Source organism: Amia ocellicauda, chromosome 14 (genome assembly GCF_036373705.1).
Source record: "Amia ocellicauda isolate fAmiCal2 chromosome 14, fAmiCal2.hap1, whole genome shotgun sequence".
NCBI lineage: Eukaryota > Metazoa > Chordata > Actinopteri > Amiiformes > Amiidae > Amia > Amia ocellicauda.
In genome coordinates, this window is record NC_089863.1 from 9,559,007 (window position 1) to 9,570,970 (window position 11,964).

The 11,964-nt window shown below is 41.9% G+C and overlaps 1 long non-coding RNA gene across 1 annotated transcript; it reads right to left on the reverse strand.

Moving 5' to 3' along the window:
- Positions 1-2,265: 2,265 nt before the first annotated feature.
- LOC136768609 (uncharacterized) lies at positions 2,266-7,253 on the reverse strand. Its single transcript, XR_010822004.1, has 2 exons — positions 7,175-7,253; positions 2,266-3,033 (listed from the first exon to the last, which is right to left on the reverse strand). It is a non-coding gene; the product is annotated as an uncharacterized LOC136768609 (long non-coding RNA).
- Positions 7,254-11,964: the final 4,711 nt, after the last annotated feature.

The following is an 11,964-nucleotide window of genomic DNA, read 5'->3' on the forward strand; positions in this document are numbered from 1 at the left end:
TACTGAATAAAGAAGGTTTCTCTGTTTACATTAAACAACTACCACATAGTTTCCTTTGTTAAATTAATATTTTGTTTAGCTTAAATAAGCCAACGTGTTGAGTAAAACTAACATATTACAGTGTTCATGAAATAACACATTATTTGTGCTAATATTCCTACACACAACCTGTGTTAACTTTAACACAACATGTGTTGTCCGTAATCACACTCAGTAATGTGTTAAAAAACAGCACATCATGTGTTGTTTTTAACACATTTGTTCTAAGAGTGCACTGGGACTTAATGAGGATCTTCATTTTTGTCCTTATATTTGAAAATGTATGTCTAACATGCTGGAATTAATTGCCAATTGTCTAATAATTGATTGAAAGAGTTACAAATTAATATTAAGGATTGTACCATATACTTTTATAAAATGTAATTGTATGTAGAATTTGTCTTGCTTATAATGAAATGTTCACACTTTGTCGAAATAATTGTGAGTTTGCATGTTCATTGAATATAGAATGATGGTGCTAATGATTCATTTATATCAGATGTATTGAAGAGATTCAGGAAGATAAGTCGAAACAAATAAGCATCATGATAAATTAAGTATTTTTTTGTGACATCGGTGAATGTGGCCTGTTTTTAGCCGGGAGCTGCTGTCCATGCTTCCTTGAATGGTTTTCCATTAGAGGACAATCTGTTTCATATATACACTCACCTAAAGCATTATTAGGAACACCTGTTCAATTTCTCATTAATGCAATTATCTAACCAACCAATCACATGGCAGTTGCTTCAATGCATTTAGGGTTGTGGTCCTGGTCAAGACAATCTCCTGAACTCCAAACTGAATGTCTGAATGGGAAAGAAAGGTGATTTAAGCAAGTTTGAGCGTGGCATGGTTGTTGGTGCCAGACGGGCCGGTCTGAGTATTTCACAATCTGCTCAGTTACTGGGATTTTCACGCACAACCATTTCTAGGGTTTACAAAGAATGGTGTGAAAAGGGAAAAACATCCAGTATGCGGCAGTCCTGTGGGCGAAAATGCCTTGTTTATGCTAGAGGTCAGAGGAGAATGGGCCGACTGATTCAAGCTGATAGAAGAGCAACTTTGACTGAAATAACCACTCGAGGTATGCAGCAAAGCATTTGTGAAGCCACAACACGTTCAACCTTGAGGCGGATGGGCTACAACAGCAGAAGACCCCAGGTACCACTCATCTCCACTACAAATAGGAAAAAGAGGCTACAATTTGCACAAGCTCAGCAAAATTGGACAGTTGAAGACTGGAAAAATGTTGCCTGGTCTGATGAGTCTCGATTTCTGTTGAGACATTCAGATGGTAGAGTCAGAATTTGGCGTAAACAGAATGAGAACATGGATCCATCATGCCTTGTTACCACTGTGCAGGCTGGTGGTGGTGGTGTAATGGTGTGGGGGATGTTTTCTTGGCACACTTTAGGCCCCTTAGTGCCAATTGGGCATCGTTTAAATGCCACGGCCTACCTGAGCATTGTTTCTGACCATGTCCATCCCTTTATGACCACCATGTACCCATCCTCTGATGGCTACTTCCAGCAGGATAATGCACCATGTCACAAAGGTCGAATCATTTCAAATTGGTTTCTTGAACATGACAATGAGTTCACTGTACTAAACTGGCCCCCACAGTCACCAGATCTCAACCCAATAGAGCATCTTTGGGATGTGGTGGAACGGGAGCTTCGTGCCCTGGATGTGCATCCCACAAATCTCCATCAACTGCAAGATGCCATCCTATCAATATGGGCCAACATTTGTAAAGAATGCTTTCAGCACCTTGTTGAATCAATGCCACGTAGAATTAAGGCAGTTCTGAAGGCGAAAGGGGGTCAAACACAGTATTAGTATGGTGTTCCTAATAATCCTTTAGGTGAGTGTATACAGCTCTGGAATGTTTTTTTTCCAGAGCTGTATATCCCACGTCTGTGTGAATTTATAACCTCACACCTGAACTTGACCCCCCTGCTATCTGTCCAACTCAAAGATTCAGGTACAGACTTTTACTGAAGCAAATTTCAAGGCTTTGCAAGCTTATATAGTTAGGAATCAAAATGTTGAATCTTTTCCCGACAATGAATTAAATATTTGTATTCATACATAATTTTCCAGTGATCTTGTGAGTAGCACTGACTGTATTATTGCTGACCTCTGTGTCCACTCTAGTGCCCCCCCCAGGCCCTGTGTGCTATACAGCCCAGTCCTCTGTTACACAACACTCTCCACAACTCCAGCTGCTCTGCAAAATACTTTATTTTATATTTTTTTTATACTTTTTGTGATGCAGTACAGAGACAGCGGGGGGTGTCAGAGTGAGAGACGCAGCTCTCAGGAGACTGACACACCCAGCGCGTCACACAGCAGAGAGACCGTGTAAAGGCAGAGATAGTTAAAATCACAGAAACAGTTTTAAAAGCATAAGATCTCACAGGAAATCATCGATCATTATTGCTGGTTATTGTGGGGAAACAGAAAACTAAATCACAATAATACACATGCATGATGTTAGAATCACTGGCAGCGTCCATTCGCTGCATTGGGCCGGTTGTTGGTGGTCTGGAAGTGGTCGGGCCGGCAGAGGTTGTTGATGTTGTCGCAGGCCAGCGTGATGAAGCTCTGGGTACGACTGACTCTAGTGACACTACACCTCCTGCGTATGTTGCTGCTCCGCACGCTGTACACTGTGAACATGTTAGCGCTCACACACAGGTTCCCCTGGTTGTTCTGCGAGAATCTCCTGCCTCCTGCCCTGCAAACGTTGTCGACGTTCGCCCGAGACGAGTCAATGAAGGTCTGGGTTGGGACTCGGCCACAGAGTCCCCTGGAAATTAAGAAGCGTCTCCATCGCTGTATGTTGTTGGTCTTGGGCATGCCTGACGGAACGTGCCTGGTGAGGAATGTATTGTATCGACCTATAGATACTCGGTTGACGCAGGGCTGGCTCTGGCCGGGGCCGATCGCCAGCACAGCCAACACACACAGCACTGACATCAACATCTTCACCTGGGGAGACAAGACAGAGAGAGAGAGAGAGAGAGAGAGAGAGAGAGAGAGTGTCACTGAAAGTATGAGCCCCACCGAGCTGGGGGAGATCAAGCAGCTGCTCAGCCTCATCTGCTCCAGACTGCTGAGCTGAGCCAGAGCACTCGGGTAGGGACGGACAACCCCACTTGTAAATAATTAAAAATAAATACCTGTGTACATACAATGTAACCATACTTTACATAAAACTAATAATTATTATATGTTAGCTAAAATGAGCTCATTTACAGTCAGCTGCTGGAACATTCAGGGTCTGAACTCCTCGGCTTTCGGGCTAAAGAGCACAGACCCTGAATTCATTAAAAGCATTAAGAAATTAGATATCATAGTTCTGTTGGAGACATGGTGCCGTGCAGAGGTGCCCACACACTGCCCCCTGGGCTACAGGGAGGTTATTGTGCCCTCAATTAAACTGAGCACAGTGCGGCGTGGCAGGGACTCTGGGGGGATCATAGTGTGGTACAAAGAGGAGCTGGCCAACCACATCAGCCCAGTCAAACAGGGCCCAACGCACATATGGCTTCAAATTAAGAAGGGAATAGCCCAGTGTGAGAACTATATATACCTGTGTGCAGCGTATACCCCCCCCTCTGAATCCCCCTATTACAATGAGTAATTTTTTAACACCCTCCACACAGAGATCAGCCATTTCCAGGCCCAGGGGAATGTGCTGCTCTGTGGGGACTTCAATGCCCGGACAGGCACCGAGCCCGACTGCATCGACACACAGGGAAACAGCCACGTGTTCGGCCAGGCCCCTCTGTACCTCACCCCCACCACAACCCAGAGGAACAACCCCGACGGGGCGGTGAACAAGAACGGGAGAGAGTTAGTGCATCTCTGCCAACCCATGGGCCTGTACATCCTTAATGGCAGGATCAGAGGGGACTCTTTAGGGAGGTTCACGTATTGCTCAGCTCTTGGGACTAGTGTAGTCGACTACGCCCTCACTGACATGAACCCCTCCTTCATCAGTGCATTCACTGTCAGGCAGCAAACCCCCCGTCAGACCACAACCAAATCACAGTGTTCCTGAAAAGAAGAAGTCAGGCCAGCAACACACAGACACAGCCCAGTAAGCTGTACAACCTTAATCAAACATACAGATGGGCTCCAAACAGCACAGAGGAATTTAACAAAGCAATCAGTTCTACAGAAATAACAGACATCATCAACACTTTCCTCAGCTCACAGTACCAGCCTGACGTGACAGGACTAAAGCTGGCCATAAATGATATCAATCAAATATATCAAATTGCAGCCACAATGGCAAATCTTAAAAAGACAAAGAAAAAGACCAACCAGAATCACACACACACACAGACATGGTTTGATGATGAGTGTAAATCAATACGAACAAATTTAAGGCACCTATCCAATCAAAAACATCATCAACCACAAGACACAGAACTATGCCAGCAGTACTGTGAGACCCTAAAACACTACAAACACACCCTTAAAAATAAAAAACAGAAACACACAAACAAAACACTGACAGACATATAGAAATCTGTTGACCAAAACCAGTTCTGGGAAATGTGGAACAATTTAAATTCAACAAACCAACAAGAATTGGCAATACAAAACAGAACCATTTGGAAAAAATACTTTGAAAACCTTTATAAAGATATCCAACAAAATGATCTGACACACAAACAAATTGAAACCAGGGAAAAACTGAAATTACTCGAACAATCAATTAAAGATAATCAAAACCCAATTGACCCTCCAATCACCCTACAGGAACTATCTAAAAAGCTACAGGCACTTCCACTCAGAAAAGCCTGCGGCCCGGACAGCATCAGCACTGAGATGCTCAAACACAGCAGCGCACAACTGCAGGAGGCTGTGCTTAAATTGTTCAACATGGTCCTCAGTACTGGTTACTTCCCTGACATCTGGAAGCAGGGGCTGATCACCCCAATCTATAAGAGTGGAGACAAATTCGACCCTAACAACTACCGGGGCATCTGTGTGAGCAGTCACCTGGGGAAGGTGTTCTGCAGTATCATCAACGCCCGGATACTGGCCTTCCTTACCGAGCACAGTGTCCTGAGTAAGAGTCAGATTGGCTTCCTCCCAAATCACCGCACTACAGATCATATTTACACCCTGCACACCCTCATAGACAAACACGTCCACCAAAAAAGTAAAGGCAAAATCTTTGCCTGTTTCATTGATTTCAAAAAGGCATTCGACTCCATTTGGCACGAGGGACTTTATTACAGAATTCTTCAAAGCGGTGTAGGGGGTAAAGTCTATGATATTATAAAATCAATGTACACCGAAAACAAATGTGCAGTAAAAATTGGCAACAAAAGAACAGAATTCTTCACTCAGGGGTGGGGAGTGAGGCAGGGCTGCAGTCTGAGCCCAACACTGTTCATCATCTACATCAAGCAGTCTGATGCCCCTGGCCTCACCCTAAATGACACAGAAGTCAAATTCCTGCTCTATGCAGATGACCTAGTCTTGCTGTCGCCCACAGAGCAAGGGCTTCAGCAAAACCTGGCACTACTAGAGCAGTACTGTCAGTCCTGGGCCCTGGCAGTAAACATGAAGAAGACAAAGATCATGATTTTCCAAAAAAAAGGCCAGACCTCAGGGAAACAAATACCACTTCACGCTAGATAACACTACCCTAGAACACACCTCACACTACACCTACCTGGGCCTGACTATTAGTGCGTCAGGGGGCTTTAACCTGGCAGTGAAGACGCTCAAAGACAAAGCAAGAAGAGCATTCTATGCAATCAGAAGAAGATTCTATAAAATTACTATTCCAGTCAAAATCTGGCTCAAACTAATTGACAGTGTGATCCAGCCCATTGCGCTGTATGGTAGTGAAGTATGGGGTCCACTCAGTCAACAGGACTACACTAGGTGGGACAAACATCCAATAGAGACCCTGCATGCTGAACTCTATAAAAACATACTGCAGGTGCACAGGAACACACCAAACCACGCATGCAGGGCAGAATTAGGCCGCTTCCCAACCCTCATTAATATAAAGAAAAGAGCACTGAAATTCTGGATGCACCTGAAGAAAAGTGAGTCAGACTCACTCCAGTACAAGAGAGCCAAGAGCTCAGCCCTGAAAAGAGTCCCCTGAGTCAGCTGGCCCTGAAGCTCACGGCACTGACCCCCGCTAATACTGCGAACAGAGACCAGCTTCAGGTCAGCACTGCTTACCTGCCCCCAATTAGAGTCAACCAAATCATAAAGATAACCAAAACCTCCTATCTGGAACATAGGAACAATGAAACCAAATCCCAAAGTCAACTGGATTGCTATCGGGCCCTAAACAGAGAATACACCCTGGCAGAGTCTCTCTTCACTGTCAGAGATACGAAGCAGAGACGGATCCTGACCAAGTACAGGCTCAGTGACCACAGCCTGGCCATAGAGACGGGCCGACACAGGCAGAGCTGGCTGCCCAGAGAGGAGCGGCGCTGTGGTCACTGCGAGACAGGAGAGGTCGAGACAGAGATGCACTTCCTCCTCCACTGCAATAAATATGCCAAATTAAGGGACACATTCTTTAATAAATTCATAAATATTACAAAATCATTCTCTGAATTGATAAATGAAAAAAAAATAGCTATCCTCATGGGGGAGGGACACACAGCCCCCCTGGCTGCCCAATATGTAGCTGCCTGCCACAGCCTGAGGGGCTCACTGTGAAAACATACATGAGCACCAGCTGTAACCTGATAACTATAAATAAAGTAAATGTACATGTCTATTAAGATTTTATTTATAAATTATAATGTTACTGTTTCATTTTTTATTTATTTTTTCTTACCTTTTATTATTTTTCAATGTATGTATATAATATCAACTGCTTTGGCAACACTACGAAACTGTTTGCCATGCCAATAAAGCACCCTTGAATTGAAAATTGAGAGAGAGAGAGACAGAGGGAAGGAGAGATGGAGAGAGAGGGTTACTGTGCATGTGAAGTGTGCTTTAACAAACTCAGAGAGGAAGAGAGGGAAACAGAAAGTCACACAGAGAGAGAAAGAGACAGAATGACAGACAGAGAGCAAGCAATCCATGTTTTAACAGAGATAAGATACAAGCTCAGATGGAGACACTTCACCTGGAGAGAAACGCAGAGAGAGTTCGCTGGCGGTGGGTCTGGTCTGAAGCGGTCGAGTGTGAGTGCAGCACTGAGGGTCTGTGTGCTTATATACTGCCCCTCTGAGCTCAGCCAGTAAGGACTGACCGCAAATTTCACAACTCAACACAATCTCTATCACACATACTGACCCTCTCTCTCTCTAACACTCGCTCACACACACACACACACACACATATACATACAGACACACTCAAATTCAAAACAATCATTATTGACATGACAAGTTTACACAAGTGTTGCCAAACCAAAGTAAATAAATACATTAATAAAATGAAAGAACAAAATTAAATAGTTTTACAAGTGTACAGTTCTTGTACATGCATGTCCAGACGTCCACAGGGCTGCTGGGCTGTGTTGGAGCTAAAGCCACCATTGAAGAGTCAATGCTGCTGTCAGATTGCTGGACAAAGGCCGGCTCTCTGGCGTCTCTTCCCATTATCAATGCATTACAGAAGCACAAGGGACAGCCCTGACCCCTGCTAGTAAACCTGTATAAAGAGGTCCTGGAGACTCAGAGCCTCTCTCCTGCCCGCGTCTGGCACTGGGATGAAACCAGAATTGCCATGAAACTGCGCCAGTGAAGGGGCTGGAAAGTCCCCTGAGTCCCCTGAGTTACCTTGTCTGCTCTGGTCTGTAACTGATACAACGACAACCAACAGTGTTTAATCTGTTTCTCCCACCCTACTCTTACATTTCAACAAATCCTCATGTATTCAACATTCATGAACATAGTGGATATCAAACCAAGCAATTTACGTGGCTCAAATAACATTAACTTAGTTGGGTAAACTAAAATAAATGAATTAAACATTACTTGTTTATAATTATTATTCATTTTACTTACTTTTCTTGTTTTGTTCAAATATTTTAAGTAATTCTGATCTGTCACAATTTAAGTTTGTCTTACTTAAGTGATTTTAGTAAAAGCAGAAAAAACTATGTTTAAAGTAATATTTAAGAATATTAAATATGTAGATGATACTAAAATAGGTGGCTCAGCAGATACAATCTCGGCAGCACAGGCTATTCAGAGGGACTTAGATAATATTCAGTTGTGGGCCGACACCTGGCAGATGAAATTCAATGTGGACAAGTGCAAGGTAATACACGCAGGTAACAAAAATGTCCACTATAATTACAGTATGGGAGGAACAGAACTAGATGAAGTAACGCATGAGAAAGACCTAGGAGTCTATGTGGACTCCTCACTTTCTCCATCCAAACAATGTGGGGAAGCAATAAAAAAGGCAAACAGGATGTTAGGGTATATTGTCAAAAGTGTAGAATTGAGAACAAGGGCAGTGATGTTCAGACTGTACAATGCGCTAGTTAGACCTCATCTGGATACTGTGTACAGTTCTGGGCTCCACACTTCAAGAAAGATATCGCTGCTCTAGAGGCAGTTCAGAGGAGAGCAACCAGACTTATTCCAGGTCTGAAGGGAAAGTCCTACTGAGAGACTGAGGAACTGAACCTTTTCACCCTGGAACAGAGGAGACTACGTGGGGACTTGATCCAAGTCTTCAAAATCATGAAAGGCATCAACTACATCAAACTAGAGGAGCTTTTCCAGATCAGCAGGGACACACGCACCCGGGACACAAATGGAAATTGGACTTCAAGGCATTCAAGACAGAAAACAGGAGACGCTTCTTCACACAGAGAGTCGTCACAATCTGAACAAACTCCCCAGCGATGTGGCTGAAGCTGAAACTTTGTGAACATTTAAAAATAGACAGGATAGGATCCTTGGATCACTTAGATATTAATGGACACCAAACGAGCACGATGGGGCGAATGGCCTCCTCTCGTTTGTACACTTTCTTATGTTCTTAATGTTCTTATGTGTAATTTGCTTGACCTACAATTCATTTTTTTCAGTGCAGGTAGAAACCACTGCCATTCAATATACCAAACTCCAGTCACTAAGACTCAACACTATTACAGTTTTTCACAACCCTTTACATACATTTCCTGAAATTATTTTCTCAAAACTATAAACGCAAAACAAAAACCCCAGACCATACTGGCCAAACCTCAGACAAAATGAGACTCTATTCAAAAACATATTCTGTTCCATCTAAATGCGCCTTTAAATGTCACTCAAAAGCCTTCAAATAAACAGACCCTACCGAATACCCATTTCACACAGCTGAGATCATAAAACATGCTTCCTCTGTATTTCCAGAATAAATCTTGCACTTTGCAACAGTGTGTTACTGTACTGTGTGTCAATTGTGTTAGACAGTGGGCTCGAGTGAACACACAACACACACAAAACTGATTTTCCTACATTTTATTTTATTTTCAGAATTTGACAGCAGACAAGAAAAGTTGGGGAAACAAATGTAGCCCAAGTAAAAATACTTACACTAAAGTAAGAGACTATAATCTCATTATGTGTCCATTAGAACATGTACCACATAGAGGAGTTTTTCTCAGCATGGCAGTGGAAGGTCTATGACAGAAATCCCTATGAACGGGAAAACCGTCTCCAGGCTTGTGGGGACAGAGCTATGGAGTCCTGCCAGGGGTAGATAAGACACATCAGGGGTTTTTACCCCATTGTCTGCGCAGGGAAAACATGCATGAGAAAGATAGGATGCTGAGGCCGAATGAACTATTGTGTTTTCTTTCATTACCTACAATGAGTTTATATTCTCTTACTTTAGTTCAAGTATTTTTACTTGGGCTACTTTTGTTTCCACAACTTTTTTTGCCTGCTATCGAATTCAGTTTTGTGTGTGTTGTGTGTACACTTGAGCACACTCTCTAACACAGTGTACACACAGTACAGTAGCACGCTGTTGCAAACATCAACAACCTCTGCCTGCCCGACCACTTCCAGTGCACCAACCATATACAGAGACCACTTAACACTGAGTCCTGAACTGGGAGTGGTCTCTTAATTTTTTCCAGAGCTGTATATATATGAAACAGATTGTCCTCTAATGGAAAACCATTCAAGGAAGGATGGACAGCAGCTCCCGGCTAAAAACAGGCCACATTCACCGATGTCACAAAAAAATACTTAATTTATCATGATGCTTATTTGTTTCGACTTATCTTCCTGAATCTCTTCAATACATCTGATATAAATGAATCATTAGCACCATCATTCTATATTCAATTAACAATCATGCAAACTCACAATTATTTCAACAAAGTGTGAACATTTCATTATAAGCAAGACAAATTCTACATGCAATTACATTTAAAAAATATATATATAGTACAATCATTAAAATTAATTTGTAACTCTTTCAATCAATTATTAGACAATTGGCAATTAATTCCAGCATGTTAGACATACATTTTCAAATAAAAGGACAAAAATGAAGATCCTCATTAAGTCCCGGTGCACTCTTAGAACAAATGTGTTAAAAACAACACATGATGTGCTGTTTTTTAACACATTACTGAGTGTGATTACGGACAACACATGTTGTGTTAAAGTTAACACAGGTTGTGTGTAGGAATATTAGCACAAATAATGTGTTATTTTATGAACACAGTTATGGGTTAGTTTTACTCAGAAGATGTGTTGGTTTTGTGTAGGAATATTAGCACAAATAATGTGTTATTTCATGAACACTGTAATATGTTAGTTTTACTCAACACGTTGGCTTATTTAAGCTAAACAAAATATTAATTTAACAAAGGAAACTATGTGGTAGTTGTTTAATGTAAACAGAGAAACCTTCTTTATTCAGTACAAAACTAAATTACAATCACAGACGATTTATGTAAGACTGTAAGACATAGTACAGTAGAAAAAAATGCAATAATCTGAATTAATTGTACTTTTTAACTTTTCTGAAAATGAGTAATGTCAAATAATATATATATACATATATATACAATTTTTTTATATACAACATATTATGCATTAAACATCTGTGGAATAATCCACTTTATAAATGAAGTTAACATCTGTTAAGCATCTAAATCTGGATATTTTAGGTTTAAATAACACGAATGAATACATAAATAATACATAAATAAACACTGAGCGACCCGCCGCGTCACTGAGGACTGGCTTCACAATCCCCACAACATTACATTACCGGCATATTGCACTTTAATATTATTTTGTAATGGTGGGTATATAACTATTATATACTACTACTATAAGGTGTCCTTAATAAAAACATTAAAAAATACTAATAATAGTCGTCTTCATATCTAATGTACGGAAGAGCCCTGGGGCCATGTGAAAGAAAAATCTAAACAAGAATTCATGTTAAACCCAGACTTTAGAGATTTCAAGTTAAAATTTTGAGTTGAATTTCGGAGGGGTTTTGTTTCAATGCCCCCAGGGCTCTTCCGTACTAATACGATAATGAATTACTTCAGTTAATGTCAGGGGCGGGGCGTGACGGGCAATTAACAGTTGATTGATCACTTTTATTTATTTATGTATTATGACTTATTTTCACTTACTAATTGGTTAAACCCAGAGACACGGTCAGTCAGCAGCGCAACCTACTACTGAGCACACGGAGCAGGACACTCACAGCCCACATGACCCACAGCCAAACCAAGGCGCAGGGCTGGAGAGGGAAGTAGGCTGGGGAGGGAAGTAGGCTGGGGAGGGAAGTAGGCATAACTGTGGAGTAGTGGTTAGGGCTCTGGACTCATAACCAGTGCAATGCAATGCTGTTGTACCCTTGAGCAAGGGTTACATTGCTCCAGTAAAATACATTTGTACACATTTATACAGCTGGGTAACTTCACATGAATCCTAG